Source organism: Oncorhynchus masou, chromosome 15 (assembly GCF_036934945.1).
Source record: "Oncorhynchus masou masou isolate Uvic2021 chromosome 15, UVic_Omas_1.1, whole genome shotgun sequence".
Classification (NCBI taxonomy): domain Eukaryota; kingdom Metazoa; phylum Chordata; class Actinopteri; order Salmoniformes; family Salmonidae; genus Oncorhynchus; species Oncorhynchus masou.
Genome location: NC_088226.1, coordinates 1,580,187 through 1,593,529, shown reverse-complemented (window position 1 = coordinate 1,593,529; position 13,343 = coordinate 1,580,187). Strand labels below are relative to the sequence as shown.

Sequence of the window (13,343 nt, the reverse complement as noted above, 5' to 3'; positions counted from 1 at the left end):
AGTGTATGAAAGAGGGACAGAGTGTATGAAAGAGGGACAGAGAGTGAAAGAGGGACAGAGAGTATGAAAGCGGGACAGAGAGTATGAAAGCGGGACAGAGAGTATGAAAGCGGGACAGAGTGTATGAAAGCGGGACAGAGAGTATGAAAGAGGGACAGAGAGTATGAAAGAGGGACAGAGAGTATGAAAGAGGGGCAGAGAGTATGAAAGAGGGGCAGAGAGTATGAAAGAGGGGCAGAGAGTATGAAAGAGGGGCAGAGAGTATGAAAGAGGGACAGAGAGTATGAAAGAGGGACAGAGAGTATGAAAGAGGGACAGAGAGTATGAAAGCGGGACAGAGAGTGAAAGAGGGGCAGAGAGTGAAAGAGGGGCAGAGAGTGAAAGAGGGGCAGAGAGTGAAAGATGGACAGAGTGTTTGAAAGAGGGACAGAGTGTGAACGAGGGACAGAGAGTATGAAAGAGGTACAGAGAGTATGAACGAGGGACAGAGAGTATGAAAGAGGGACAGAGAGTATGAAAGAGGGACAGAGAGTATGAACGAGGGACAGAGAGTATGAACGAGGGACAGAGAGTATGAAAGAGGGACAGAGAGTATGAAAGAGGGACAGAGAGTATGAAAGAGGGACAGAGAGTATGAAAGAGGGACAGAGAGTGAAAGAGGGACAGAGAGTATGAAAGAGGGACAGAGAGTATGAAAGAGGGACAGAGAGTATGAAAGAGGGACAGAGAGTATGAAAGAGGGACAGAGAGTATGAAAGAGGGACAGAGAGTATGAAAGAGGGGCAGAGAGTGAAAGAGGGGCAGAGAGTGAAAGAGGGGCAGAGTGTGAAAGAGGGACAGAGTGTTTGAAAGAGGGACAGAGAGTATGAACGAGGGACAGAGAGTATGAAAGAGGGACAGAGAGTATGAAAGAGGGACAGAGTGTATGAAAGAGGGACAGAGAGTGAAAGAGGGACAGAGAGTATGAAAGAGGGACAGAGAGTGAAAGAGGGACAGAGAGTATGAAAGAGGGACAGAGAGTATGAAAGAGGGACAGAGAGTATGAAAGAGGGACAGAGAGTATGAAAGAGGGACAGAGAGTATGAAAGAGGGGCAGAGAGTGAAAGAGGGGCAGAGAGTGAAAGAGGGGCAGAGAGTGAAAGAGGGGCAGAGAATGAAAGAGGGACAGAGAGTGAAAGAGGGGCAGAGATTGAAAGAGGGACAGAGAGTGAAAGAGGGGCAGAGATTGAAAGAGGGACAGAGATTGAAAGAGGGGCAGAGAGTGAAAGAGGGGCAGAGAGTGAAAGAGGGGCAGAGAGTGAAAGAGGGGCAGAGAGTGAAAGAGGGGCAGAGTGAAAGAAGGACAGAGTGAAAGAGGGACAGACCGAGAGGGTCCGTTACCTGAACATGGCAATGAGCAGGTTGACCAACAGGATGTTGGTGACCAGCAGAAAGATGACCAATAAGATGACCACCAGCCAGTTAGCATAGGTACTCGTGCAGGGCTCGGCCCCTGCCTCGATCAGGGTGACGTTATTGGTGCACTCTATCCCCTCCTCCAGTTTATCAGCTACAGACAGACAGAGGGAGAGGAGGGAGGGAGACGGTGAGAGTTCAAAAGAGATGAGAAGGAGCAGGGGGAGGGGGTGCAGAATAAATATTTAAAATGGTACGACAAAGAGGGTAGATTGGGCTAGAGGAACCGAGAAAGTGAGAGGCAGGTATACACATACACACTGAGTATACAAAACATTAGGAACACCTGCTCTTTTCATGACATAGACTGACTCGTGAATCCAGGTGAAAGATATCCCTCACCTGCTAAATCCACTTCAAATCAGTGAAGATGAAGATGAGGAGACAGGTTGAAGAATGATTTTCAAGCCTTGAGACATGGAATGTGTGTGTGCCATTCAGAGGGTGAATGGGCAAGACAAAATATTTAAGTGCCCTTGAATAGGTTACGGTAGTAGGTGCCAGGTGCAACGGTTTGTGTCAAGAACTGCAATGCTGCTGTGTTTATCACACTTAACAGTTTCCGGTGTGTCAATAATGGTCCACCACCTAAAGGACATCCAGCCATCTTGATACAACTGTGGGAAGCATTGGAGCCAACATGGGCCAGCATCCCTGTAGAACACTTTCGACACCTTGTAGAGTCCATGACCCGACAAATTCAGGCTGTTCTGAGGGTAAAAAAATGGGGGGTGTAACTCAATATTAGGAAGGTGTCCTTAATGTTTATTACGCTCAGTGTGCATACAGGTATATACACAGGTAACTTCCAAAAGAAAGGAAACACCAAACATAAAGTGTCTTAATAGGGTGTTGGGCCACCATGAGCCAGAACAGCTTCAATGCACCTTGGCACAGATTCTACAAGTGTCTAGAACTCTATTGGAGGGATGCAACACCTTTTAATCCATGATAAATTCCATCATTTGGTGTTTTGTGGACACACACACACACACACACACACACATTAAATCTCCTATCCTCCTTTCAGATCCCTCTTTCAAAGTCACAGATCTCTTCTATCCATGGTAGCCAAAATAATGGCCAACTGGGCATTTTTGTACATGACCCTAAGTATGATTGTATGGTAATTGTTTAATTAACTTAACTTATACAGTACTTTGTATCCCTCATTTACTCAAGTGTTTCCTTTATTTTGGCAGTTACCTGTACTATGTTACATGCAAACCACATTCGTACACAAACATTAACACACCATCCATTTCATGAATGGGGATATGTCCAAATATGTGCAGGTATGGCCTGTAGAACACTCGGCGGAAGATCCAACCGGGACGAGGATCGTAGGAGTAGAGCAGCGCCTGATTGGCTACGCCGTAGGCCATGAGCCACACCGCCAGGAAGAAGAGGAAGAAGAAGACGTCCTTTATCTGCCAATCAGGAGGGGAACAGAATATTAAGGGGAGAAAATGACATTGTCTGTTTTCTCTAGTGCAGTTTTTAAAACTTGTTTTTGGATATTAGTTGTCGCTGCCAAAACCAGCACCTGGATCTAGACCATAGACAGTGCTTTGCAAAAGTATTCAGGCCCCTTGGATTTACAAAGTGGGATTAAAATAGATTAATTTGTAATTTCTTGTCAACAGTCTACACAAAATACTCAAAATGTTAAAGTGGGAGATTCTCTTTTATAAAAGAATAATAGAAATGATATATATATATTCCACTTTGACAGATTATTTTGAGTAAATTGTTGACAACAAAAAAATTACAATTAAATCGATGTTAATAAAATGTGAAGAAATCCAAGGGGTCTGAATATTTTTGCTAGACAGGTTGGGGACTCTACTTCCCAAAATACAGTTTTAGCATGGCAGCACCAATATGGACTTTCACCATCTTTAAGTAGTCAAATGGGTGGGACTTCCAATTGGTTAAGAAAGGATTACATGATTCCAGCCGGGTATTAGGAGGGATCAGACAATGAATTATACTTGTGAGCAAAGATTCCAAAATTGCAAGTGGAATTAAATCGCAAATCTTGGCTATATACCTGTTCAAACAAGAAACTCAGGGTGGTTTGTGTGCACCTTTTCAGTTTGTTTGTGAACTCATAGAAGTTGTAAAAGGAAATTGACTACTTCAAAATGGAGATGGCCTCAATGACGCTGCCTATGCTATCAGACTCAATGACACACACACACACACACACGCACACACACATATACATACACAGTGCCTTCGGAAAGTATTCAAATCCATTGACTTTTTCCACATTTTGTTACATTACAGCATTATTCTAAAATTGATTAAATGAAAAAAAAATCTACACTCAATACCCCATAATGGCAAAGTGAAAACAGGTTCTTAGAAATGTTTGCAAATCTATTAACAATTTTCTATTTACATAGGTATTCAGACCCTTTGCTATGAGACTCGAAATTGAGCTCAGGTGCATCCGGTTTCCATTGATAATCCTTGCGATGTTTCTACAACTTGATCGGAGCCCACCTGGGGTAAATTCAATTGATTGGACAGGATTTGGAAAGGCACACACACCTGTCTATATAAAAGGTTCCACAGTTGGCAGTGCATGTCAGAGCAAAATCACTCGGAGTGTGGTGTCAGGAAACCAACCTCTCACTCAACGTCAACAAAACAAAGGTGATGATCGTGGACTTCAGGAAACAGCAGAGGGAGCAGCCCCCTATCCACATCGACGGGACAGTAGTGGAGAAGGTGGAAAACTTTGAAGTTCCTGGGCATACACATCATAGACAAACTGAAATGGTCCACCCACACAGACAGTGTGATGAAGAAGACGCAACAGCGCCTCTCCAACCTCAGGGGGCTGAAGAAATTTGGCTCGTCTCCCAAAACCCTGACAAACTTTTACAGATGCAATCGAGAGCATCCTGTCGGGCTGTATCACAGCCTGGTACTGCAACTGCACCACTCTCAACCACAAGGCTCTCCAGAGGGTGGTGCGGTCTGCACAACACATCACCGGGTACAAACTTCGAGGTAAGCAACACTGAGGCATGCATGAGAGCATCAGCTGTTCCGGACAACTGTGTGATCACACTTTCTGTAGCCGATGTGAGTAAGACCTTTAAACAGGTCGAAATACACAAGGCTGCGGGACCAGACTGATTACCAGGACGTGTGCTCCGGCCATGTTCTGACCAACTGGCAGGTGTCTTCACTGACATTTTCAACATGTCCCTGATTGAGTCTGTAAAATCAACATGCTTCAAGCAGACCACCATAGTCCCTGTGCCCAAGAACACAAAGGCAACCTGCCGAAATAACTACAGACCCGTAGCTCTCACGTCCGTAGCTATGAAAGGCTGGTAATGGCTCACATCAACACCATTATCCCAGAAACCCTAGACCCACTCCAATTTGCATGCCGCCCAAACAGATCCACAGATGATGCAATCTCTATTGCACTCCACACTGCCCTTTCCCACCGGGACAAAAGGAACACCGATGTGAGCATGCTGTTCATTGACTACAGCTCAGTGTTCAACACCATAGTGCCCTCAAAGCTCATCACCAAGCTAAGTATCCTGGGACTAAACACCTCCCTCTGCAACTGGATCCTGGACTTCCTGACAGGCCACCCCCAGGTGGTGAGGGTAGGTAGCAACACATCTGCCACGCTGATCCTCAACACTGGAGCTCCCCAGGGGTGCGTGCTCAGTCCCCTCCTGTACTCCCTGTTCACCCACGACTGCATGGCCAGGCATGACTCTCTATCAGACATTCTTCAGGGCCAGGCACGACTCCAACACCACCATTGCTGACGACACAGTGGTAGGCCTGATCACTGACAACGACGAGACAGCCTATAGGGAGGAGGTTAGAGACCTGGCTGGGTGGTGCCAGAATAACAACCGATCCCTCAACGTAACCTACACCACCCGATGTTACAGGAAGGCCATAAAGATCATCAAGGACATCTACCACCCGAGCCACTGCCTGTTCACCCCGCTATCATCCAGAAGGCGAGGTCAGTACAGGTGCATCAAAGCTGGGACCGAGAGACTGAAAAACAGCGTCTATCTCAAGGCCATCAGACTGTTAAACAGCCACCACTAACATTGAGTGGCTGCTGCCTACACACTGACACTGACTCAACTCCAGCCACTTTAATAATGGGAATTGATGGGAAATGTTGTAAATATATCACTAGCCACTTTAAACAATGCTACCTTATATAATGTTACTTACCCTACATTATTCATCTCATAGGCATACCTATATACTGTACTCTATATCATCGACTGCATCCTTATGTAATACATGTATCACTAGCCACTTTAACTATGCCACTTTGTTTACATACTCATCTCACATGTATATACTGTACTCGATACCATCTACTGTATCTTGCCTATGCTGCTCTGTACCATCACTCACTCATATATCCTTATGTACATATTCTTTATCCCCTTACACTGTGTATAAGACAGTAGATTAGGAATTGTTAGTTAGATTACTTGTTGGTTATTACTGCATTGTCGGAACTAGAAGCACAAGCATTTCGCTACACTCGCATTAACATCTGCTAACCATGTGTATGTGACAAATAAAATTTGATTTGATTTGATTTGACTAAGGAGATGATTGTGGACTACAGGAAAAGGAGGACCGAGTACGTCCCCATTCTCATCGACGGGGCTGTAGTGGAGCAGGTTGAGAGCTTCAAGTTCCTTGGTGTCCAGATCAAGAACAAACTAGATTGATCCAAACACACCAAGATAGTTGTGAAGAGGGTATGACAAAGCCTATTCCCCCCTCAGGAAACTAAAAAGATTTGGCATGGGTTCTGAGATCCTCAAAAGGTTCTACAGCTGTAACATCGATAGCATCCTGGCTGGTTGCATCACTGTCTGGTACGGCAATTGCTCGGCCTCTGACCGCAAGGCACTTCAGAGGGTAGTGCGTACGGCCCAGTACATCACTGGGACAAAGCTGCCTGCCATCCAGGACCTCTACACCAGGCGGTGTCAGAGGAAGGCCCTAAAAATTGTCAAAGACCCCAGCCACCCCAGTCATAGACTGTTCTCTCTACTACCATATGGCAAGCGGTACCGGAGTGCCAAGTCTAGGACAAAAAGGCTTCTCAACAGTTTTTACCACCAAGCCATAAGACTTGTGAACAGGTAACGAAATGGCTACCCGGACTATTTGCATTGTGTGTGCCCCCCAACCCCTCTTTTACGCTGCTGCTACTCTCTGTTTATCTTATATGCATAGTCACTTTAACTATACATTCATGTACATACTACCTAATTGGCCCGTCCAACCAGTGCTCCCGCACATTGGCTAACCGGGCTATCTGCATTGTGAACCGCCAACCCCTCTTTTTACGCTTCTGCTACTCTGTTCAGCATATGCATAGTCACTTTAACGATACCTACATGTACATACTACCTCAATAAGCCTGACTAACAGGTGTCTGTATATAGCCTTGCTACTCTAATGTATTTTTACTGTTGTTTTATTTCTTTACTTACCTACACACACACACACACACACTTTTTTTAGAGCCTGTAACTAAGCATTTCACTGTAAGGTCTACCTGTTGTATTCGGCGCACGTGACAAATAAACTGATTTAAAACTACCTGCCCTCCATGACACCTACAGCACAGGAAGGCCAAAAAGACTGTCAAGGACAACAACCACCCAGGCCACTGCCTGTTCACCCCGCTACCATCCAGAAGGCGAGGTCAGTACAGGTGCATCAAAGCTGGGACCGAGAGATTGAGAAACAGCTTCTATCTCAAGGCCTTCAGACTGCTAAACAGCAATCACTAACTCAGAGAGGATGTTGCCCACATTGAGACCCAATCACTGGACACTTTAATAAATGGATCACTAGTCACTTAGAACAATGCCACTCTAAATAATGCCACTATAATAATGTCTACATATCTTACATTACTCATATCACATGTATATACTGTATTGAGACCCAATCACTGGACACTTTAATAAATGGATCACTAGTCACTTAGAACAATGCCACTCTAAATAATGCCACTATAATAATGTCTACATATCTTACATTACTCATATCACATGTATATACTGTATTGAGACCCAATCACTGAACACTTTAATAAATGGATCCCTAGTCATTTTAAACAATGCCACGTTAAATAATGCACTTTAATAATGTTTCCATATCTTACAGTATATACATGTGATATGAGTAATGTATTTTATACCAACTAAACCACCTTGCCTATGCCGCTCGGCCATCGCTCATCCATATACTTACATGTACATATTCTCATTTGCCCTTTTAGATGTGTGTATTAGGTTGTTTTGGGGAATTGTTCGATTTGTTAGATATTACTGCACTGTTGGAACTATAAGCACAAGCATTTCGCTACACTCGCATTAACATCTGCAAACCATGTGTATGTGACCAATAAAATTGGATTTGATTTTATAGTAGAGTGGCCAGACGGAAGCCACTCCTAAGTAAAAGAGTACATGACTGCCCGCTTGGAGTTTGCCAAAAGCCACCTAAAGACTGACCATGAGAAACAAGATTCTCTGGTCTGATGAAACCCAGATTGAACTATTTGGCCTGAATGACAAGTGTCACTTCTGGAGGAAACCTGGCACCATCCCTACGGTAAAATATGGTGGTGGCAGAATCATGCTGTGGAGATGTTTTCAGCAGCAAGGACTGGGAGACTAGTCAGGATCGAGGCAAAGATGAACGGAGCAAAGTACACAGATCCTTGATGAAAACCTGCTCCAGAGCTCTCAGGACCTCAGACTGGGGCAAAGGTTCACCTTCCAACAGGACAACGACCCTAAGCACACAGCCAAGACAACGCAGGAGTGGCTTCCGGACAAGTCTCTGAATGTGCTTGAGTGGCCCAGCCACAGCCTGGACTTAAACCCGATCAAACATCTCTAGAGAGACCAGAAAATAGCTGTGAAGAAATGCTTCCAATCCAACGTGACAGAGCTCAAGAGGTTCTGCAGAGAAGAATGGGAGAAACTCCCCAAATACAGTTGTGCCAAGCTTGTAGCGTCATAGCCAAGAAGACTCGAGGCTGTAATTGCTGCCAAAGCTGCTTCAACAAAGTACTGAGTAAAGGGTCAGAATAGTTATGTAAATGTAATATTTCAGTTGAACTTTTTTGCACATTTAAAAAAAATGTCTAATAACCTGTTTTTGCTTTGTCATTATGGGGTATTATGTGTAGATTGATGAGGGAAAAAATGTATTCAATCCATTTTAGAATAAGGCTTAACTTAATTAACGAAATGTGGAAAAAGTGAAGTGGTCTGAATACTTGTCGAAGGCACTGTATACCCATACATACATATATACAATACCAGTCAAAGGTTTGGACACACCTACTCATTCCAAGGTTTTCATAATTTTAACATTGTAGAATAATAGTAGAGACATCAAAACTATGAAATAACACATATGGAATCATGTCGTAACCAAAAAAGTGTTACACAAATCAAAATATGTATATTTTATATGAGATTCTTCATCTCCACCCCATCTCATTTTCTTTCTCTCAAATTGTAGCAAACTTGCAACATTTTCTCTATGCCCATGGCAAAATGTGTAGAATTGCAGGAAATGAACTCTAAAACTAAATTTCGCTAGGGCTCCCAAAAAGCTTTAAGGCTAGGACTTTGACTACATGTTTGTGGGTACGCAGAGCCCCTCATTACCATTTTTTTGTGGCCCTCACAACCATGAAAGTTGTCAATCCCTGATCTAGATGCACTGCAGTAAAAAGGGTTTTATCCCTCTTTTTAGAAAGCCCTCACCATTTTTTCAACGATGATGATCTTGGGTCCCAGCTGTTTGTGGATGGCGAATATGTGGATAAGACGGAGGGTAAATACCATGTAGTCCACAGCCATCACAGCCCGGCCAAACTCATAGGACCATGGGAACATTCTAGAACACACAAAAAACACATGGTTATAGTCGGTTCTGAATGAAAGTTGAAAATACTTATTTTTCGGATGTTGAAAATACGTATTTTCCAGCAGGAATCAGGAGGATAGAATTATGGTCCGATTTGCCAAATTGAGGGTGAGGGAGAGCTTGTACACAACTCTGTGTGCGGAGTAAAGGTAGTCTAGAATATTTTCCCCTCTGGTTGCACATTTAACATACTGATAGAAATTAGGTCAAGCTGATTAAAGTTCCCGGCCACTAGGAGTGCCTCCTCTGGATGAGCGTTTTCCTGTTTGTTTATGGTGGTATACAGCTCATTGAGCGGGGATTTAGAGCCAGCATCGGTCTGTGGTGGTATGTAGACAGCAGGCTGGTAGGGCTAACGTTAGCAGGCTAGTTGGCTAGCAACCTTGCAAGCTGATTTGTAACAATACATTCGTAAAGTATTTGCTTGTAAGTTGTCTAAAAATTTAATTGAAACTAGTAGTCGTGTGTAAACGATTTGGTTTCATTTGAAGTTACACATTAAGTTATTTGTTGGAATTTACATTACTGGGAATAGCATGGCTTACCGGGTCCTTCATATAAATGTCACACTCCACAAAAACATTTTCCAATATTGACTTTGGCACTCTGATCAGTTTTATATAATAACTTGAAAAACAGAAAAGCGACATGAAAATTACATTGGGACTTTTGATGCGAATACTAATGCAAATCCATATGTTACATGTGGTTACGTTTAGGCTACCTACCCTTTAAGTTGGAAGGTAAAACCGAATCGTATATATGGATGTGGCTGTAAATACTCATCATTCTCCATCAGCCATTGTTTTTCAATCGGACACAGTGGAATTATAGTGTAGTGTAGAATGCACTGCTGAAATAACTGGGTTGTATATAACAATATATTCCACTATCTGATGAGCTGGTGAATTTCAAGCAGAGAGACAGGCAATACTGAATCAGTTGACAAGTCACGTAGAAAAGGTGATCTTGTACAATGTTTCATGAGGCAGAAGAGTCATACAACATCATTCTACGTTTTCACAGCAGCCAACTGCATTACAATACCCCTATTTCTGATCATTAACGTATGTTTTTATTTGACCTTTATTTAACTAGGCAAGTCAGTTAGGAACAAATTCTTATTTTTAATGACGGCCTAGGAACAGTGGGTTAACTGCCTATGTACTGTATAAGAATAATGAAACTAAGACTGACATATTTCTCAACATGCTCAAAACCTGCCATTGGATACAAATGATTGTATAAAAAAACAGTCATATATTGTATGGAAAATGATATTTACCATGTACAAATTTTTTTCTCTTCAATACTTCAAAAATAACCGTTTTGAAATGTTTATCTTGTATTTTTTGCTTTTAGATTAAATGGTAGTTAAAATGACTAAATGGTGAGGCTATAAACTGATAAACTGGTGACACATTTTTTTGTTTTCATGGTATTTCACAGTCAAAACTTTGATTTTGAATGAATGACTCAGGTGTGAAAGATGTATGAAACCCCAATGAATGCTCAATCAAAGGTTCTGAACATAAGACAGGGAGAATTACAAGTGTTATCAGCTTAGAGTTTTGTACATACCAGAGTTTTGAAAAATATACCACTTAGATCTGGAAAACGTGCCAAAGTGATTAGAATTTTTTAAAAGCTGTTTACGTCGACACAGACACAAACACGTTCACATATGTAAAAACACACACCTGCAACACATGCCCAGTGCAAAGAGTGAGATAGCTGTGATATCACACTTATTCCACATGTCCTGGATGTAGAGCTTCATCCTCTGATATAAAGTAGTGCTGCCCCTGAAGAATGTCTGATAGAGAGAAGGACAGAAAGGGAGGGAGAGAGCAATAACAATTATTTTTATTGTCATCTCCAAAACTAAATGGCAGCCTTGATAAAGATGACCAAAAAATACATATTAAGCTATATATATATATATATATATATATTTATTAAGCTATATATTTATTAAGCTATATATATATATATATATCTATACACAGAGTGCTAAGAAAAGGTATTTGCCTCCTTTCAAATTTTCTTCACTTTTGCATATTTTGGATGTTGAACATTCAACCAAAAGCTAATATTAGATAAAGGGAACCTGAGTGAACAAATAACACAACAATTACATACTTATAAAATGTGTTTCATAAACAAAGTTCGCAAACACCCAATGCCCCTGTGTGTAAAAGTAATTGCCCCCTTAAACTCAATAACTGGTTGTTCCACATTTAGCTGCAATAACTCCAACCAAACGCTTTCTGTAGTTGTTGATCAATCGCTCATGTCGGGAAAAAAAGAGGAGGAAGGAATTTTGGCCCACTCTTCCATGCAGAACTGCTTCAACTTGGTTGGTTATTACTGCATTGTCGGAACTAGAAGCACAAGCATTTCGCTACACTCGCAAATGTGGCAAATACATTTGATTTGAACTCAGCGACATTTGTGGGTTTTCAAGCATGAACTGCTCTCTTCAAGTCCTGACACAATTGGGATTAGGTCTGGCCATTCCACAGTAATAACCTCATACCAACGGTCAAGCATGGTGGTGGTAGTGTGATGGTTTGGGAATGCTTTGCTGCCCCAGGACCTGGACAACTTGCCTTAATAGAAGGAACCATGAATTACACTCAGTATCAGAGAATTCTATAGGAGAATGTCAGGTCATCCGTCTGTGAGCTGAAGTGCAGCTGGGTCATGCAGCAAGACAATGATCCAAAACACCCAATCAAGTCTACATGAAAATGGTTAAAAAGAAACACATTTGAAGTTTTGGAATGGCTTCGTCAAAGTCCAGACCTAATCCCAATTGAGATGTTTTGTCAGGACTAGAAACAAGCAGTTCTTGCTTGAAAAAACACAAATGTCGCTGCGCTAAAGCAATTCTACATGCAAGATGGGCCAGAATTCCTCCACAGAAATGATCAACAACCACAGGAAGCATTTGGTTGCAGCCATTAAAGGTGGCACAACAAGTTATTGAGAGTAAGGGGGCAATTACTTTTTTGCGTAGGGGAATTGGGTGTTGCATAACTTTGTTAATTAAATGTTGTTGTTAATTGTAAACTCAGGTTCACTTTATCTAATTTTAGGTTTTGGTTGAAGATCTGATGACATTCATTATGAAAGGGGGCAAATACTTTTTCACGGCACTGTAGAGTGAGTGAGAGCAAGAGGAAGAGCGATTCAAATTCCTCGGTGTCCACATCACTGAGGACTTAACATGGTCTTCTCAACCCAGCAGGAGGCTGAAACGATTTGGCATGGCCCCTCAGATCCTTTTATAGCTGCACCATCGAGAGCATCCTGACTGGTTATATCACTTGCATTGCAACTGCACCAACCTCGAAGGCCCTACAGAGGGTGGTGCGGACGGCCCAGTGCATCACTGGGTGACGTACATGCCAGGCGGTTTCTGAGAAAGGCCCCAAAAAAATTGCTGAAGATACATACACACACTCACCACCACGCACACACTCAGCCACGACTTATTGTACCCCTTTTGGTCCACCAGCTTAAAAACTATATTTTGTCTTATTGAAAATATATTTCACAGCGATATAGATGGTACAATGATTTCCACTAGATAACACAGCCACAAAGTCGGAACAGCTTTCCCAGTTTGACAACAGATGCCACTCTGGTGGGAGATATGAATAGGCAAATATCACAACCGATCACAACACTTGCGGATAAGTAATACTGTGAAACACCGTTATTCTGCTATTAGCAGCAGATACAGTATATTATGGACATTCTGAAATTACAATGCAAAAATTCGACAACAAAAAAATCCCGTATTGCACCTTTAACAAGTAATACAACAAAATCTCAAAAAGAACCTGTCAAAATTATTGGCTAGGGTCCCTATTTTCAATACTTTGTGCACC

The 13,343-nt window shown here is 42.3% G+C and overlaps 1 pseudogene; it reads right to left on the bottom strand.

Moving 5' to 3' along the window:
• LOC135555297 (transient receptor potential cation channel subfamily M member 4-like) overlaps positions 1 to 13,343 on the bottom strand; it is an 81,037-nt pseudogene that overhangs the window by 5,384 nt on the left and 62,310 nt on the right.